Consider the following 21,112-nt stretch of genomic DNA (forward strand, 5'->3'; position numbering starts at 1 on the left):
GTATATCTTGTATGTTATTAGACAGTCTTGTTGTGTTCTGTGTTCCATGTGATTTTTGTGAAATTGTTTGTAATTTGTTTGTCTGTTTTGATAACTTAAGAGCTCTGTTAAATTTAAGAACAATGATCAAATTTGGGAATTGGTTATTTCAATACTGAACTCCAGCTGGTGAAAACATTTGATTAGTAATTTAAAGATGATTCTAAATTTGGGAAATGAATTGGTTATCCTTAAGTATAAGATCTTAAAGGAACAATAGCTTGTTAAAGAAGTTCTGTTAACTTGCCTCAAAGAGGTCATGTGCCTCCAATTTTACCTAAAGTATGTAACAAGGACTTTTCTGAAAGCTTCATCCCTGGCCAAGCTGGGCTTAGAAGTCCATTGGGAATAATGGCCACATGGGGCCAGAAGAAGAGAAAGAAACTATGTTGTTTTATTATTTGAAATGAGATAGAAAGGGATTATATGCTTTAAATCCAGCTCTGCTGGACATGTAGGTTTTATGGGATTCCCCCACCCACCCACTGATTTTTGCTACTTTAAATGTTGGGTGGGGTAAGGATCTTTTGTAGAGATTTAAACTCGCCCACCCACTGCTGCTACTTCAGCTATAGGAGCCATTTAGTTAGCCTGGAGTGAGATTTAGTTCGACTTCACTCCCCACCCTTCCAATCTGGTCATTGGTAATCATTATATCCTAAATACTTGAGCAAATAAGTATTTGGTCTGGTCATCTATTGGTTACTAGATATTGTGTCTGGATATTCAAGTTTTTTTTAAGGTTTCTAACTAATGAGAGGCCACATCTTGTAGCAGTCCTTGTGGACCGGTCTTTCTGTCTCAGACTGTTTTAACTTTTCTTTCTTAGATCTGTTTTTATTTCTAGATTTGGTCAAATTGCAGATCTATTGACTTGCTTCTGGGGCCTAGATCAAACCTTTGTTTGTCAGCTCCCCACACTACAGACCCATCCCCCTCACAGACTGAGCATTGTCCCTGTTCAGCTTGAAGAAGCAATTGACAGCATCGCCCACTTTTCCTGATGTAATTTGGACTGATGGGGGGGAGTGGGAAAGTGGTCGACTTGTTAGAATTTTCACTGTATTACTGTGCTGTGTTTAAGACTTGGGATGGAAACTGTTAAACTTGTGTAACTATTGCTGTTATGTTTGAGAGACTTTTAGTCTGTTATGTATATGCATATGTGTATGATTTATATGTGGGATGGTCATTTGATAATTCCTTTCCAAAAGAAAAAAAAAAGGGAGGAGAAGAAATAGGAAATTGGGAAAACTGGTATCTTGCTAGTTCAGATTTAATTGGAAGTCCTTTACTCCTTGCTTAAATTTACTAGACTACGATTTGCTGGTTGTGCTTTTTGGGGGATTATTTTTTAGAAACAACCAGAAATTGGATACCTGTCTTGGAACTGGCAGTCTCTCTGAGCTGTTTCTCCACTCCTGTTACCCCAAGTCCTTAATTAGTATTTCAGCATACTTAAAAGGACCTTGTTGATATCCAGGCCTCTAAAAGTTTGGGGTTGCCTGCCTTGGTCTAACTGTGCATAATCTGCTCAGAAATCTGTATTCTAGTAGCAGCCCTGTTTGTTCCTCTGGGTGGGACAGGTGGGGCTACTCCAAGCCTTGCCCTTCTCTCCTGGAGCCCGCTGGCCCTCTGAATGGGCAACACAACTGCCTTGAGCCTGCTGCTCTCCGTAAGCAGAGACCGAGTCATGCACAAATGATCACAGCTGTCCATATGTTCCCCCAATTGCAGAGGATCTGACAATTGTCAGAAATAATTGAAATAAGGAACTTTGTGTATTGCTGATTAATTCTGGGGTTATCAGGGAGAGACTTGACCTTGCCATAAGTCCTTGCATTGGTCTAGCTTTATTTTGATTTTTATTTGGTCTATTTACTTCACATAGGGTTGTTCAAATTACAGTGCTAAGGCCTTCTAGAGAAAGATAATTCAAAGATTTGAATAGTTCCAAGAGAAAAAGGGGGAAATGTTATGCCAAAGTTCCCTTTTAATGGGGTGACCAGTTCCTCCAATTGTCCTATTTTGTAATTCTGCCTTAAGGTTATGACCATCCCCTCTTAATGGTTGAGATAAAGGTTTTATAGACATTCCTTAATGTCATTAGAATATCAGTAACCTCCTTCTATCAGGTTATCCCCACCTAGGTCCCTCCATTCTGTCATTGTTCTTGTTATTCCATCAAAGGCTCCTAGCCCCTATACTCAGGGCTATACTCTTTGAGATGATAGTCTCATGTAGCCCCGGGATCAATTGGGTCCCAGTATTTCTCTCCATTGAATAAATTATTGAATTGGTCTCTAATCTCTGTCTTGCTCAGTTTCTTTGGCATTACATTTTCTTACCAAACAATAATATTCCATAATATTCATATACCACAATTTATTCAGCCATTCTCCAAGTGATGGGTATTCACTCAGTTTCCAGTTTCTGGCCACAAACATTTGAGCACATACAAGTCTCTTTCCCTTCTTTAGTATCTCTTTGGGATATTAGCCCAGTAGACTGCTGGGTCAAAGGGTATGCACAGTTTGACAACTTTTTGAGCATAATTCCAAATTGCTCTCCAGAATGGCTGGAACATCTCTCATTTTTAATCCATTCACTCTACTCATATAGTGACCATTTTAGTTCAGACCCCCATTACCTATTCAGATTAGACTTTCCTTTTCAATTAGGTCTTCATTCTAATCCATCTTCCACATAACCTATTTTCATTTAGTAAAGACCTGACTGTTGGGATATAAGAATGCAACTAGATTCATCCTGTACAGGGCCACTAAAAATTGAGGTTTGCCACCAAATATTGGGGAAGAAATGTTGGATACCAAAAGTATTTTTGGATAGGTGTCTCAAAAGAATATGTAGGCTTAAACCTTCTTCAAATAAAGGAACAAAGATTTCATTATTATGTCATTGATGGGCATGCTATATTCCAAAAGGGAATTTTATTAACAAAGGGAAAGACAGAATTAACCGGAAAAAATGACTCCATAAAGCAGACAAAATTAACTTGATGCCAAGGGTAGGGAGAGAAGAAAAGGTTTCTAAAGAACCCACAAAGTGGAGGATTATGCCAGTAACTGGTAGGCTTACAGTAAAAATGAGCTTAGAATCCTAAAAAGAGCTGAGGGGATATTGATGTACAGGTAAGTTCTTTTATAGGGGATATATAACCTGGGGACCCGGGTTGTTGCTATCATAACGATTGGATGCAGAAAAATGTTGGGTTTGTCAATGTAACAATTAGAACAAATAATTGAACCAGGTCTACTGCCATAAAGGCTTATTTAGGATAACAAAAGACCTAATGAAAATCAAAAGGTGATTTGAAGAGATAATCACATCAGTGCTCTTTCCTGCTTGCCTTAGGGAATAACGTGGCTTCCAGATTGTTTGCTCTCACCAGTGGATACCCTTCCCTAAGACCTTCCTACCTACCATAGACCTGGTCTTTATTGGTGTCTTTTTCATTCATTCATTTCACAATCATATGGCTCCTTTTCAGTAAACTCCATTGATGCCCCATTGCCTCTAGACTTTTCCCTTTCACCCTCTATAACCCAGTAAATCTGTCTTCTTCACATAAGAGACTACATCTCCTATCTTCATCTTTGTCATTTCCCTCATGCATTTCCTTCTCATGACTGCCTTATAGAAATTCTTCTGTCAAGACACAACTCAAGCATCACCTTCTGCAAAAATTTTTCCCTAGAACTCCCACTTTTACTTCCTTCTCTAACTATGTTGTCCTTAACTACATTATATTTATTTTATGTTTCTTCTTTACATATTTATTCTGAATGTCTGCATATATCTTCTCTGAAAAGAAAGAAACATTTATTAAGCATCTACTTACTATGTGTCAGGCACAGTACCCAGAGGTATTAAAATTAGGTGTGATTTAATAGAGGAATTGATAAAAATTAATCCCTGAAGCAGGCAGGGAGGAGGCAATGATAAGAGATCAGTTTAACTCCCCAATCCCACTCTTTGGGGTGGTGGTCCAGTCTGAAATCCAAGTGAGGGCAAACTCCTTAGACTCACCTTCTACAGAGGAATCCAGCAGTCTCACCTTGCCATACCAGAAATCCTGGTCATGTTTCTGAGGTTAAATTTTCCTGTAAAATCTATTTATTGGCCATCCTGTTGTGCCACACTTCCTTTTTATTGTCCTGCCTCAGTTTCCCCAATTGTCCTGCCTCGGTTTCCCTAAATTGTCCTGCCTCAGTTCCTTGAATTGTTCTGCCTCAATTCCCCTGGTTTCAACCTTCCTGATCATTAGGACTGAGATAATTAGGGCTTGGAAGTTTGGCCACTTTGACATTCCAAAAGTCATAAAACTCCAGATGTCCTATCTTAGATACCGAAGTGGCATCCTCTATATCGAAGTTCCAGACTTCCTGGCTCAGTGGGACACCTCCTTTACTCCCAGTTTATCAGAATTTATGGTCCTACGCCCCTAACCTGTCAGAACCAGATTGATGGTCTCCTTCTTGGAAATTCCTGCTCACCAGAGTTTGGACTCCACCCTTCTTCCTTTATCTACCAAAGCTTACAGCCATATATATTTCATTGAGAACTCACATTTACAGGAAAAAACTCACAGTTGGAGACTTATTCAGCCCTGGGGACAACATGGGGTCCATGTTGCCCCCAGTACAATTTCTCCCTCTCAAATAAAATATTAAAAACTCTCTAATGTCTATCTTGCCACAGTTTCTCCACATTACAATCCCATGGCTGCTGCCTTCCTTTGGATCACTTCACCACCGCACCTTTCCTGTGTTATCTTTTTCCTTACCCCCACACCCACTCCCATGCTATATAGTACCTCCCCTCACTCTGATGAGGACAATACAGCCTCGCCCAGAAGAGCATCTGCATTCCCTGGAAAGACTCTCTTCCCATATATTATGCACCTTTTGGATGCAAAACCTACATTCCCTGAGAAAGACTCTCTTCCCACACTTTATGTACCTTTTGGATGCAAAAACTACATTCCCTGGGAAAGACTCTCTTCCCACACCCTATCTCAAGTATGTTCCCTTCTCATGCAAAACCCAAATTGTGTATAAAAGTAAGCCCTGAGAAAATGTCTCTTTGCAATTCTTTGACATTGCCCGCTAAGAGAACATCTTGGTGTCTGTCTCTCTCTTTAATAAAGTGCCTTTTCTTATCATAGCCTTTTGTGTAGCATTTCTGTGTAGCGCCCTAACTTGGTGTTTTGGAGAACTAGGAGACCTACCCACATTCCTGCCACGATCCATACCTCATCAACTCCACTATGCTTTCCAAGCCCACTTCTCTGCCTTATTGCTAACTAACTCTTTTAGGGTGCTTGAAAAGGGCAGAACTCTGGAGAAGTATACGTAAGGCTCAGTATTATTGATTTAGTCTTACAACAAGGTGTTAACTCAATGGAATAGATAATTCAATGGTTATCTAGTTTAGCCTATGAGTTTTCTAGTTCAGTATGATTGCCCTAGTAATATAATGATTGGTTTATACTCAGTATACTGTAATGATGTAATTGTAATAGAGCATATAAACTGGGATAAACTCAGCCAGAGTCAGACTCGGAGAAGACAGAGGACTGGAGGCTGGAGCTCAAACTCTTTGTCCCCCATTGAGACCAAGATCTGTCTGAAGGGCCTCCAGAAAGCTAGCCGAGCCCCAGGCAAGGAGACAATAAAAACTTTTGGACTTTATCTCTGGCTATTCTCTCGGTGATTACTCAGCTGAAATGAAGACTGGTCCAAAGACCTCCAGAAAGCTAACTTGAACCTTACAGGTGCTAAATCCCTTTCAGGATTTAGCCTGCCATCTAAGGGTATACCCCAACTTCATAGGGTGCTCCCTTTCTACTAAGTAAATCTATCTTTTGGCAAAAAGAACGGCCATTATGAATATTTTTACATGACCCAAACCCAACTATTGCTGCCTACCATCATCTGGTGTCAACATCAACTACATCATGTTGATGCTCAAACTATATCAAGAGCATTTGACAGATACCTCATTCAATCTTCACAGAAATCCTGAGAAGTAGGTGCTAATTTTGTCCCCATTTTATTGAGGCAGACTTAGGTTAATAAATATCCAGATTTACCTAACTATTAAATATCTAAGGTCATATTTGAACTCTGATTTATCTGACTCATCTAGATAAAATTTAAGCTCAATGAGAATAGGGATATTTTTTTCTTTGTATTTATATCCCCAGGGTTTAGCATGGTGCTTGTTAATATTGATTTAAATGCTTATTGATTAATTAAAGAGTTCTGTAATTTCAGAAGGACAATCCTCAATTTAATTTTGGGTGACACCTCCTTATTCATTTGCAATTCCTGTAGATTGTCCATATAGTTTCTCATTCAATCAATTATTGAATAATAAACATTTACTAAGCACCTACTACATACCAGGCATCAAGCTAAACACTAGGAATATAAAATTAGAATAGACAGTCCTTATCTTCAGGGATTCACAATCTATAGGAGGGCCCAGAGGTAGAATACTAGGATTGACTTTGCCGGAGCCTAGAGCTACAAATTGCCTGACAGTTGTGGAATCAGGATTAAAAAAAAGTTGAAGACAGACATCCAGGAGCCTAGAGCCTACTGTTCTGAACAGATATCACTCTTTTCCCTCCAACTCCTGCCTCAGCCTTCTCCATGACTTGCTTGTCGATGATGAGAGAACATTTTAGGCATAGAGGACAGATTAAGTTATAAGAAAACTGTAAAAATAGAAAGGGGCTAGGTTATGAAAGTCTTTGGGTTCCAAACAAAGGATTTTGTATTTCATTCTGGAGGCAATTGGGAAGTACTGGAATTTATTGAGGAAACAATCATTTGCTGGATAACCATTTCTTTTTCTTTTTAAAAATCTCCCCCTGAAAAATTTTAAGTAAAAAAATTCGTGTACATGATTTTCTAAAAGCAATCTTAAATTTTACTGTGCATAATGATTAAACATGACAAATACTACTGGATCCCATTTTCTCTTATAGAGACTTCTCTACTAATGGGGAGGATAATTTTATTCATTTGAAGGGAATTCCCCACTAGAGTGGAGGATAATTTTAGCTAGATACTTCTCTAACTGGAGATTCACTTATTCCCTCAGAGGGACTTCCTTAGACTATTCTTCTCCACTCAAATAAAGACTTTGGAAAAACTGGGACCTGAGGGGTAAAGTCAGATTTCTGGTGCCATCCTCCTCAGAGAACTTCTTCAAGGAAAAATTTCCCTGGAATGCTCAAAGTGTTCCCCTAAGGACGTGCTTCAGGGACCAGCCTCCCTCCCCCAGTATCTTCCTGGTCATCAAGGACAAACAACAACATTAAATCCCTGCTGTATGACAGGCACTGTGCCAGGTGCTGAGAGCACACAAAAAAAGGAAAAGCTACTTCTTGCTCTCAAGGAGCTCATAGTCAGATATGGGAAATAATTTGCAAACAAGAACAAATAAGTATAATCAAGTTATTTACAGGATGAATTTTATTTCTTCCACCTAGCACACAGTATCTGCCACTTAATGGATGCATAATACAACATTAGTCATTAGTCATTAATTAGTCATTAGCAACCATTGAAAAAAGAAATTTCAGAAGAATAATCAGATTTGCCCTCTTATCCTGTGCATTACTTGTCCATGTCTCTAAATTCTCAATAACATATCTACTCCACATGCTGAGGTCTTAGTCTTTCAATATCTCTTGGGTATTATTAATGTGATGGAATATAGTTTCTAGGGAAGACAGCAGTAGGGAAGTCCTCCTGATCTTAGAGTTCTATTGTTCTAACAATCTGTCCGTCATAGATTGTAAAAGTCTCCAGGCCTAGGAATATAATAACATTTTTTCCCTTAGACTTTAGGGAAAATATATTAGTGATCTTGAAACTCTATAACTTTAGAGTGCTATTGTTCTGACAATCTGTCTTTCAATGGTTCTAAATTCTTCTGGCTTCAGGATAGTCCTAGATCTGCTGATCAGTGATAACCAAATCCCTGAGACCACTCCTCAGTTCTATTTCTAGGCCATAAAATTAGCATATCAACGACAGGAAGAATTTGATATATGTAGCTCCTTGTTCCTGGTTCTTTGCAAAAATTCTTTTGGAACTTAGCCCTCTTCAATTGGTATTACAATTACAATAAACTTTGCCCCTTGACTTGGATATGGGTTCAAGCCTGCAAATCTTTTGAGACACCTTGCTACATTGGTCTGTGACCCCAAACCTTTTGGGGTTTCTTCTGAACCTCAACAAATACACTTTGTTCTATCCCTCCATTTTGCTGCATGCCCAGCCACCTCCATTTATCATAATATATTCTGTGGATGATATCTTTCTACTTTTTTTCTTTGTAAGTCCATCCTTAGTAGCATCCTTAGCAGTTCACATATTATGCATGTCTCTACTGTTCTTCAGGTCACTGCAAATTGGATTTTTTTTTTTTTTTTAATACTATGGTGTTTCATGATTCATGGAATCAGATTTAGAAATGGAAAATACTTTTGTGGTAATCTAGTCCAACTCCCTCATTTTATAGTTGAGGAAACTAAGGCTCAGGAGGCAAAGTGTTTTAAACAAGATCACATAGGTAGTGAATGACAAAGCTAGGATTAGAACCTAGATTCTCTAACTCCAAATCAGTGCTCTTCCCACTAATGCAGGCTGCTTTGTAGCCATATAATATTGCTGGAGGGATAATGGTGCTTCAAATATTTGTTTTTAATACCAAAATAAAACTTAAATGGGACAGTTAGATGGAATAATGTATGGAGTACTATATCAGGAATCAGGAAAATTACTCTTCCTCAGTTCAAATCTGGCTTCAGATACTTACTAGCTGTATTATACTGAGCAAGTCACTTAACTCAATTCACCTCAGTTTTCCCATTTGTAAAATAAGTTGGAGAAAGAAATGGCAATTCATTACAGTATCTTTGCCAAGAAAACTCCAATTGGGATCATTTAGAATTAGATGTCACTGAATAACAGCAATTTAGGAATAGTATAAAGGCTTCCCGATTTTCCTAAATGCAACCTAGGTCTCTCTCTTCCTCCTGTTCAATTCTGGGCTTAGCATGTTGTACAGTTGAAGTACCAGAGGCAGGTAGGTAGCATATTGAATAGAACAGAGGTCTCAAGGGAGGAATGTCTGAGTTCAAATCTAGCTTCAAATAATTACTAGCTATGTGACTCTGGGTAAGTCACACAATCCTGGTTTGCTTCACTTTTCTCAATTGTAAAATGAGAGTAACAACCCATACTTTGCAGAGTTGTGTGTATAGTTCAGAAATGGTGAGGAGTCACCATTTAATAAAAATAAAAAAAAAAAAAAAACTGGAGAGAGTTCCAGAAGCAAAGCAAAGTTTATTATACATTCTCGGGAGAAGGGCATCCCACCCATGTAGCAGACAATCGAAGGGAGGAGGCATCTGTAGGGGGCAGGGTCAACACTTTTAATCCCTAACGCAAATACCCCCTCCCACCATTGACCTTCATCCTTATTGGCTAAGGATCTTACATTCTAAATGGGGAAACTACCCAAGAAATTGAACTTGACCAATAAGTACATAATTGCTCATATTTGACTGAAATAGGGAGACAATGATGTCATGCGAGGATAGCAGGAAGGGGATTTAAGTATGCCCTTGACTCAATGCTTAAAGTCCTTTAGCCCTACTCAAACTCTTACTTGATTTTCACAACTGTCTTGAAAGATCTCACCTCATCTCATTCAGTCCTCCCTCTTATTTGTACACTGAGATCTCTTCAAATTCTTGTAACCTAACTTCACATTCCCTATCGAATTCCTCATCCCCTTCTGGCTCCTGTTGGTCCTCTTGGACCACCGGCTGGCACCCTTGTCCTTTTAACACCATCAGTCTAACAGACCCTTCAGCTTTCTCTTCTAATCTAATCATTCTAGATAATGAGGTTTGGACTATTCTGGTTATCAATCAGATCAAACAAGGTATTCAGATAAAGAGTAATATAACACTACTGAGAGCTATTAAGGCCAAACCAAAGAAGCTGCTTCCACCAGCTTTCCCCAAGCCAGGACCACCAGGAAGTATTGAACAGTGAGGTCCAGGTCTGTACAGGAACATGAGCAAGTTTCCTAATGTTCCTAGTGACTTTTTTTTACTAGATTTCCATTGTCATCAATCTTTATACAACAAATATACAAATTATTTCGCACAAACTCCCCTTTACTCAGCCAACAAATAATCCAGCACAAGTCTGTGTAGTAAAACAGCCTCTCTGGTTTGAGTAGCTTGGTCAGCCAAAAGATCTAGTGCTTTACTGTCTGATTGGTGATAATCTCTACAACTGCTTGAAGCCTAATTATCCTGTCCAAGTGGCTGGCCCATACTCTTTATTCTTTCTAGAGGCCAGGCATCACCCTAACCATTTGCATCTCTAGTCTGAGTAATGGAGGTATCCCCCTTCCCAAATCATCGTACAACTGAATCCCTAAATATTGGTTTGCCTATTCAGGAAGAAAGAAAAATTTTGGCCTTATTAGTCCAATAAAGCAAATCCCTATCCAATTAAGAGGTAGGTGAGTATCAACAGTTAGTCCACAAATCTAATAATGACCTTTAGAGCAGGTTGTTCCCTCAAAAATATGTCTGAACTATTTCTTGTAAAAGGGTAATATTGCTGGTCTCTGGCCCCTAAGGGAACCTCCCCCTTCAAAGGTGACATACTGACATTTCCATAAACCTTGCTCCTTCCTCCAACTACAATTGGCAACTGGCCATTGACCTGTTAGGTTAAAGGTATTCCAAAGTGTGGGAAACAGAGTCCCATGTTTCCCAGGTGTCCCTGGGGTGACATTGTACCAACCCCATTGATGTCTAGACAGATAAAAACTTTTAGTTTTCCAAATCCTTGCAGTCTCTCTCATATCTCTTAGAGACAGAGCCAGACAAAAGAAGGCCTTTTGTCAGTCCACAGCAATTCGTAAAGAATTGTGCATGAGCTTAGAGCTCCAACAACGACCCAAGCCCTCAGGTAGGGCTTGGGTGTCCACTACAAGATAAGGAAAGAGAAAGTCTTTGACTTTGTCCAGAATTAAGTCCACTCACATACATTTCCCAGCTTCAAACTTTGCCCTGTCTGATTTAAGCACTATTTCCCTTTCCTATCTTCTGTCAATGGCCACTGATGCTTCTCTTCTAAGTTCCATTATGAATTATGGGATTGGTTACAAGGATCCAGGCTAGGCTTAAGGGGACAGGTGCCCATGACCATTGACTCAATTGTTGGGATTCACCACAGATCCAACAATTTGATAAGTTAAAATTTCTCCCTATATTCTGCATGAGCAAGAGGAACTAGTTCTCATCTCTGGAAGGTAAAGTTCTGGTTTCTATGGCTAGCATGAGGAAATAGGTAAACCCAAAGCTCAGGGAAAGCCCCATGAGGGTTTCCCAAAGTAATTCCCAGAGTAATTAATGTAAAAAAAGTCATACAGTTACAATGCACTGGATTCAGAATTTGTGTTCCCATTCAGTGGAGGTCCCCTCCTCAAATGTAATTTGAGGTCTCCCCATCCTCAACTGTCCACTCAGATAAAGGTGGCACCACAGGTCCTTTTGTTCTGGTCTGGTGTCCTGCCTCGATCCTGGGTGCGAATTGCAGTGTCTGAGGTCAGTATCACCTGGTAGGGTCTGTCCCAGCACGGAGTCGGCTTCTCATCCTTCCAGGAACGAATGAATACCCAATCTCCAACCTGAATTCTATGAACGGGGAAACCTAGAGGAGGAGTCTGAGCTATTAACCCTTTATGTTGAAGTCCTTGTAAATGTCTTAGCAATAACATATCTCTTAAGAAACAAATCCTTTGTCTATAAGATAGGGTCCCAGTTTCCCATAGGACAAGCCTGGAGAGGATGACCATATAATAATTCATAAGGTGAAAGCCCAATATCTTTACATGGTTTGGTTCCGATTATGACCACAGCAAGAGGAAGACATTTAGTCCAAGGTAGTGGGGTCTCTAAAGATAATTTAGTCAGCTGCTGTTTATTTCTTGATTCATCCTTTCTACTTTCCCAGAAGAGGGAGGATGTCAAGGGGTAAGGATATCCCAAGTGATTTCTAAGGTCCCAATCAGATTCTGCAATACTTGGGTAGAAAAATGTGTTCCCTGATCCGAGTCTACCCTCTCCACTACTCCATATCTAGGAATAATTATTCTAATGAGACCTTACTGTCGAGGCAGTTGCTCGGGCTGAGGGTAATGCCTCTACCCATAGGTCAGATGGTCCACTATGACCAGCAAGAATTTGAGGCAACCCACTGGTGGCAACTCAGTGAAGTCCACCTGGATGCTTTAGAATGGTCCGATTCCCAGAGCTCGTCCCCCTTTTGGGATCTGGCGCTGAGCAGCCTTATTAGTCCTTCGACAAACGAGACAGCCGTCCACCAGTTGTCAGGCCATAGTATATAGGCCAGGGGTAACATACCTTGTCAGCACAACATCACACAGGTTTTGGACATCCCAGTGACTGCCCTGGTGCAGTTGCTGAAGGACATGCCTCATACTTGTTTGGTCAGTACCTCTCTGCCATCAGGTAAGAGCCATCGTTCTTCCAAGTTCTCAACTGCTCCGAGAGTCGAGCCCTTCTCTTTTTCCTTCTGGGTAAAACTGGGAGAGGATAGACTAGGGGGAAGTACAGGTAGCAAGGCCATTATATGAGAAATCTCCTGGCCTCCAGCTCCCTTGGCCTTCTTATCTGCTAATCTATTTCCCCTTGCCTCAAAAGAATTTCCCATCTACCACTCTAGAAGATTCATCTATAAACCAATTTACTCTCCCAGGGATTGAGGGTTCTTGTAAATCCTCTTACTTTTGTTTGAAAATAAATTAACTCTAAACAACAATATTCCTCTCCAAGGGTGGTTCTGTTCCAGGGGACAAAAAGGAGGCAGGATTAAGATGATCAGCATTCTGGAATCTGTGAGCCATCTCCCAGCCCTCTGATTTAATATTGTTCTTACTTGATGTGGGACACTTCAACACTAATTCCAGAGATGAGCTTTATACTCTCTTCTACCAAGAGAGTGATAGCAGCTACTGCTTGTACACAGGTCAGCCATCCTTTGGCTACCGGATCTAATACTTTAGAAAGGAAAGCTACTGGTCAAGAGCAAAAGATCAGTAATGCAACATGGGCAGCTGATCCTATAAGCCTCCTTCCCTTGATCTGGAGTGAATTCCCCTTCATTTCATTTTCTTTGCGTATTTAATGGGGAATTGTTTGGGTGTCAAAAGTTCTTTTCTCCATATAGCCCCACCATGATCATGCAAAACATGCAAAACACATCTGAAGACAATATAGATCTTTGATAAGTAAGTCAGGGGCCTAGGACTGGGGTTCCAGAGATAGCCCTGCCTTCCATCAACATACAGTGTAAAAGGATCTAGGCCTAAACCTTAACCTAATCAGGGAATGATGAGATTCCCAGCTTTTTCTCAAAGAACAAAAGGCAAAGTGGGAGAGGCCCCAAGTACTTGGGTGAAGTAAGCCTTTAGATAAACAAACTCTAGCCCCAGAAGTAAAAAGGTTAAAAGATTAATAGTAGCAACCAAAGTCTGAGCCGCAAATTAAAATATCTATTTAAGGCAGTTTTACTTCAGGTAACTGTCCTTAAGTTTTAACCATTCCACCTTATGACCTATGCAGTCATACCTGAATTTAAAACTCCCAGTAAATATTAGCTGCAGTCACAAAAGATTTTATTTCCTACAGCAATTATCATTAATCAAGGCTTCAGATGAATCTAGTTCTTAAGAATCACAGTAAAGGGTTCACCCTAGAAAGTTCACAGCTTATACAGTTTATCTTTCTTATCTAAGTAGATAGTTCTAAGTTTGACAATACATAGATCATTTTGTATAGAGAGCTGGAACTATGCTCTGAGATCCGGACTGCAGAGCTCTTGAGGCTAACTTCTGATTGGAAAATACTCTATGGGCATATGCTTGGAAAATGGTCCTTTCCACTATCCGTACTGGCTCAATGATTGGTGTATAGATGATTGTAGGAGGGACGAGGGGGTGAAGAAAAGCTAGCTAGGGACAGTGGTAGAGGAGGAAAAGGTGGTCGGGTTGATTCTTCTTCCATTCTGTTCAATCTCGTGTCTGGGGACCAAGAATAAAGATTGAGGTCTTTTCCTTATCCTGATTCTGGCTGATTCTGGGGTGTCCTGGGTGCTAGCGTGGTCGTTACAATTTTGCCTTTAAAATACTCAAATACAAAAAAAAATTGCATGTTGTCCATCCCATTTCCACATAAAAGAAACTTTCTGATCTTTCAAATTTAACATCAATACTCTCTTCATTCTAAAAAAAAAAAAAAAAATTAAATTTTTGGAAATAACCCTATAAAATTATCAGATCAGATTAAAATTCTGCTCTAGATTTTTTATCATCTTCCTTAAACAAGGAGACTAACATGCACATAAATGAACATTAAATAATTTGCTTTAGACAGATGGGATCTTAGTAGAAATAAATCACTTTCAGATAAGTTACAGTTCTAACAAACTTCTTAGAGCAACTATAAACTTGAAAAATAAAAATAAAACATTCAGTTATTAACACCAAGGCTCTTCCTTTAAACAGTAGAAGCAATTAATATCCGAACCAGCAACTAGGTGTTGCAGTTGTTAAAAAGCCACCATACTTAATGGGGAAGGGAGGTTAGATCACCTGACAAGGTCGCTCTCCATGTGGCCACCCTTCCCCCAGCGCAACATGCTTCCCAACTTTAACTTATCACAGCTAACCTTTTTAGGGTGCCATTTCCCCATTTCTGGAAAATATTTTCCTCTCTCTTCTTTCTTCTCTCACACCATCTCTTCCTGTCCCATCTCTCTCTCTCCTTCCAAAGCTTACTTGCTTAAACCTTCTCCAACATATGTTAACACTCCCAAAACAATACTAGATGCTCCATTTAAACTATTAATTGCTTTTGCAAATCCATCTTTCTTGTCCCTTGTCTTTAAGTCAAAGAAAAAAAAATTTAAACTTTAAACTTCAAGGTTTGCAAATAACTGAATCAAATTTCATAGAACTTATACATGCCCAACAGAGATGACAAATTTTTAAAGTCATAACTCAGTTACAAATAACCTAATACCTCTAGAAAACAACATATCATCTAAGTAGGGAGATACAAACCTAACTCCCCTAAGGTAAGCATTTTGTTTGAATAACCTATATTTTAACTTAAAATCCCAAACACAACTTTAAATTCCCAATAATATAAAACCACTTTCGCCATCATATTTAAAATAATGAATTTCACCAAATGGCAGTTTCTTTCCCTTGATCCCACTTGACCCAGCTGAAGTCAGGACACGTGGGAGGGAAAGGAAAGAAGCCACCATCTTCACTCGCTTGAAGCCACATACTTCCCCAATGTATAGAGTAATTGTGATCCCAATTGGGATCTACTAAAGATATTTCTGGTCAGCTGAAACTACTCCTGCAGCTGGAGGGTTTCTTCTATCCCACTCCTACATAGCTGCACCTCTAATTACTCCCCTCTCCTCTTGAGAGAAGAGAGAATTCAAAATAGACATAAGTTCTCCTCCTGCCCCTGAGGGCCCTTGGAAGGGCTGATGGAATTAAATCCTTTCCTTCTCTCAAGTACAAATTCAGTCTTGGGCACACCCAGTCTTCAATAGAGCCTTCACCAATTTTCATCTTTTGTCATCCCAGACAAAACAACAATACCTTATCATCTTTTTTTCCCCTTGCTTTTTCCTTATATATTTTGGCAGTTCATTCCAATTACTTAATTTATCTCCCAAGGGACTATCTACCCATATTTTTTGATCATTTTTCTCATTTTCTTCCGCTGGCTGGGACTGGGTCACACCCATTGAATTTGGACGGAATCTAAATTCCAAAATGCCCAAACACTCCAATTGTCGCCAATTGACTTCAGTCACCCTAGAAGGCCTAGCCAAGCCTATCCTATCCAGAGACCCAGAGTTTAAGACTCAAGTGCCTCACAGGAGGCTTACTTCTGGGTTGCTGTGCAGCAAATTACTTGATGGTCTGTCCTCCGCTGAACTGGTTGGAATTTTACCGCAGAGTTTTTCCCTTTGCTTTGCTCTGAGTTTCTCCATTTCGGGCTCACTTTACCTTGGGGAGCAAGGAGAAGCCCCTGGATGCTGGCGGGCTGCCTAAATCAGGGCAAAGCGCTACCCTGCTAGCACCCCAAGGGTTCATCTATTCACCACAAGTAGTGTGATCTTGGATGAGCCCCCAAAACTGTGTGGTTCAGAAATGATGAGAGGTCACCATTTAATAAAAAAAAAGCTTGAGAGATCTCTAGAAGTAAAGCAAAGTTTATTATACATTCTCTGGAGAAGTGTATCCCATTCATCAAGCAGACAATCGAAGGGAGAAAGCACTGTCTGGGGGCAAGGTCAACGCTTTTAATCCCTAATGCAAATACCCCCTTCCACTACCGACCCTCATCCTTATTGGCTGAGGATCTTACATTCTAAACGTGGGAACTGCCCAAGAAATTGAACTTGACCAAGAAGTACATAGTTGCCCATATTTGACTGAAATAGGGAGAGCCTCATGTCATGGGAGGATAGCAGGAAGAGGACTTAAGTATGCCCTTGACTCAATACTTAAAGTCCTTCAGGCCTACTCAAACTCTGAAGTAGACAAAGCCTTACTTGATTTTCACAACTGCCTTGAAAGATCTCACCTCATCTCATTCAATACAAATGCCTATTCCTTTCATATTCATTTCCAAGATGAACATTAATGAATTAAATCATTGGACTGTCAATCTAAATCAAAATCACAGTTTGGATAATAGAAATTTTTCATACATATAGTTTTTAATGCATGAATTGCTAGACCAGTATCTTCTTTGTGATCATGTATCTTATTTCATTGAAGAAGGCCAATTTTAGGGGATTTACAGTAATCTGCACAGCATCATTTGTAAACAGGGGTATGTGCATTTGGATTTAATACAACACTGACTCTATGACAGAGACAAATATGCTAGGTAAGCATACCTTATGACATTATGACAATTGGCAAGATGACAGAGCAAATTCCAACACTGTAAATGCAATTTCTGCTAATTGGCCTGATTTTAAACTTTTTTTCGCATGTGTCATGGGCTCTTTGTCAGTCTAATTAAGTTAGTAGATCTCTTTTTAGAATAATGTATAAAATAAAACACACAGGATTGCAAAGGAAAACAATTAATTTGGAATGTGGAAAGAAATGCACAGGAAAATACAAAATACTTTTTAAAAAATCAAATTTATGGATCCCAGAATATAAACCCCTGAGAGGTGACATAGAAGAAGTTTTAAATTGGCAATGTTTAGATTAAAAGATGCCATCAAAATTTTCCTGTAGGATTAGCACTAATTGGGAAATGTTGAACAAAATAAATAAACATATAATACAACATAGATAATATTAATTTGTGTTTTTTAAAAAATCAGTATAGTTCCTGGCCCTTCAGGGATATTTCTATTTGAGTTTTATATTGCTAATGCAGTGGAAAAAGTAAGAAACTCAGAATTCAGAAAATTTGAGTTCAAATTCTGTTGTATACTTCCTGGACAAATAACTTAATTTTTCTCAGACTCGGTTTTCTCATCTATGGTAAGGATAACAATATCAACCACACAGAGTTGCTGGGAAGATCAAATTAAATTATATATGCATACATATATGTATATAGATGTGTATGTATGTATTTAAAATACTTGTGATATTAAAAGACTGAAGACCACTAAACAAAATTATGGTTATGATTGCAAGGAATCTTCAGGAAATATATACATATGTGTATATGTACATAAATACCTATTTCTCTATCTATCTATCTATCTACACACACACACACACACATATATATATATCAATGTGAAGATTTGTTTTGATTGACTGTCTCTCTATACACACACACACACACACACACACACATATATATATATATATATATATATATGTTTTCCTCTTCATTTTTTTTATCTCATTGTGCATCTTGAATCCCTCACTTCTATATCTGGAAGTGGGTAGAATCTCTGGAATTCTAGTTGGTCATAATAATATTGATAATAGTTCAGCATAATGATATTCCATCACATTTACATAGCATAACTTATTCAACCATTTTCCAATTTGTGGGCACTCCTTCATATTCCTGTCCTTTGCCACCTCAAAAAGGAATATTAATATATATTTTTTAGATTTTGTTTTGCTTATGATTATTCCCCCCACTCTTAATCTACTCTCTCCCTAATTTTCCCTCTTATCTTCTCTTTCCTTCTTATTTCCCTGTTAAGTGACATAAATTTTTTTTTCATCTAACTTTGTGTATGTTTGTGTGTATGTATGTGTGTATATTCTTCCTTCTTTTGATTAGTTCAGATGAAAGTGGAGTTGAAGTGCCAGCTTCTCCCTCTACTTCCTCCTCATTTGTGTAGTTATCTACTTGTGCACAATCATTATGAGAAATTATTTTCCCTAAAATAAATATTGTATTTATCTTCCTCTTTTTTTGCATTCTTTTTAAAAGATCATCAAGACATAACAAAACCATTCTCACGTCTTATCTAATTGAATTCTCTATATGAACTCTGATGATGATAGAGTTTAGAGGGGATAAATGTATCATATCCCCATATTTGAATGCAAGCAGTTGCTCATTGCTTAGTCCTTTATAATTGTTCATTCAGTCAAGGGAATCCCCTAAGCTTTCTCTCAAACCCTTTTGAATAATGCCTTAAAACAAATTCTGGAGCAGCAGAACCCACAAATGGATGAAATAATTTTCTAGCCCAAGGCAACTTAGAAAGTTGGCAGGGAAAGTCTGTGGGGAGTGGGGTGTGAGAGTAGAGGTTAGTAGAAGCTTTTTAATGCTTCTCTTCACTCTTATTTTTGAACTTCAAAGTTTCTCTCTTATTTTTTTATAGATAACTTCTAACATCACTATAGTACCTACTTACCTCTCCCCCAACCTCTGACAGTCATCCCATATGACATAGTATTTTTTTAGAAGAAAAAAAAAAGTCAACACAACTCATTGATACACTAAAAAAGTTCAAAATCATATACAATGTATGACACTTGTAAACTTCCACATGGTAGAATGGGTATGTCCTTTCATAGCTTTTCATTCAAGTCATGCTTTATCTTTATACTTTTGTTACATTTACTTTTGTTTTTCTTGGTGTATTGTTCTTTCCATTTACATTATTGTATTTATTGTGTATATTTTTATCTCTACTTACTTCACTCTCCATCAGTTCATACAGACCTTTCATATTTTCTGTATTTATCATATACATAATTTTTTACAGCAAAATAATATTCCATTACATTCATGAACCACTTAAGTGTGTGGGGACTTTTCCCTACTCTATTAATAACTTCATTAGGTCTGTGGTTCAAAATATATGGGAATCTCAATTACCTTATTTACATGATTTCAAATTGCTTTCCAACATGGTTGTACCACTTCACAGCCCTAACAATAATGCATTTTGTTGGTGGAGTTGTGAACGAATCCAACCATTTTGGAGAGTAGTTTGGAACTATGCTCAAAAAGTTATCAAACTGTGCATACCCTTTGACCCAGCAGTGTTACTACTGGGATTATATCCCAAAGAGATTATAAAGAAGGAAAAGGGACCTGTATGTGCACGAATGTTTGTGGCAGCCCTTTTTGTAGTGGCTAAAAACTGGAAACTGAATGGATGTCCATCAGTTGGAGAATGGCTGAATAAATTGTGGTATATGAATATTATGGAATATTACTGTTCTGTAAGAAATGACCAACAGGATGATTTCAGAAAGGCCTGGAGAGACTTACACGAACTGATGCTGAGTGAAATGAGCAGGACCAGGAGATCATTATATACTTCAACAACAATACTATATGATGACCAGTTCTGATGGACCAGGCCATCCTCAGCAACGAGATCAACCAAATCATTTCTAATGGAGCAGTAATGAACTGAACCAGCTACGCCCAGAGAAAGAACTCTGGGAGATGACTAAAAACCATTACATTGAATTCCCAATCCCTATATTTATGCACACCTGCATTTTTGATTTCCTTCACAAGCTACTTGTACAATATTTCAGAGTCTGATTCTTTTTGTACAGCAAAATAACGTTTTGGTCATGTATACTTATTGTGTATCTAATTTATATTTTAATATATTTAACATCTACTGGTCATCCTGCCATCAAGGGAAGGGGGTGGGGGGGTAAGAGGTGAAAAATTGGAACAAGAGGTTTGGCAATTGTTAATGCTGTAAAGTTACCCATGCATATATCCTGTAAATAAAAGGCTATTAAATAAAAAAAAATAAAATAAAAACAATAATGCATCAGTATGCCTGTCCTACATTGATATATTTATTGTGTTGTAATAATTATATAATCATAATGACTGTTACGATTACATAAATGTCATTGATGTTTGAGAATTTTCTTTATTGTATCTTTCTACTTTCCTGAAGCCATTCATTACCTCCCTAAATATCTTTACTAATACCCTAGAATTTTCCAAATAAACCATCATTTTATCAACAAATGGAGAACTTTTATCTCCTTTTTACCTATTTTTATGCTGTTGATTTCATTTTATTGATGTTGCTGGCATTTTCAGAATTGTATCAAGTAAGAGTAGGAAGAGGATATCTTCACTTCAGTAATAAATTTATTCCAAAAGCTATAATATATCCCCATTCCATAATATGCTTGCTTTTGGTTTTAGATTGATGCATTTTAATGGTATTTTTAAAAGATCCCTTTGTGTCTATGTTTTGTAATATTTTTTAACATAAGAGAGTGTTATACTAGGTCAAAGGCTTTTTCTGCATTTAAGGTGAGCATGTGGTTTTAGGTGCTTTGGTTTTTAATATCATTATGTTTGCCTAATGTTGAAACATTCTTTTACTGCTTATATGACTCTCATTTGGTTATAATTAATGATTTCTTGGATAAATCACTATAGTCTATTTGACAGGAT

The sequence above is a fragment of the Sarcophilus harrisii genome, chromosome 4 (genome assembly GCF_902635505.1).
Source record: "Sarcophilus harrisii chromosome 4, mSarHar1.11, whole genome shotgun sequence".
NCBI lineage: Eukaryota > Metazoa > Chordata > Mammalia > Dasyuromorphia > Dasyuridae > Sarcophilus > Sarcophilus harrisii.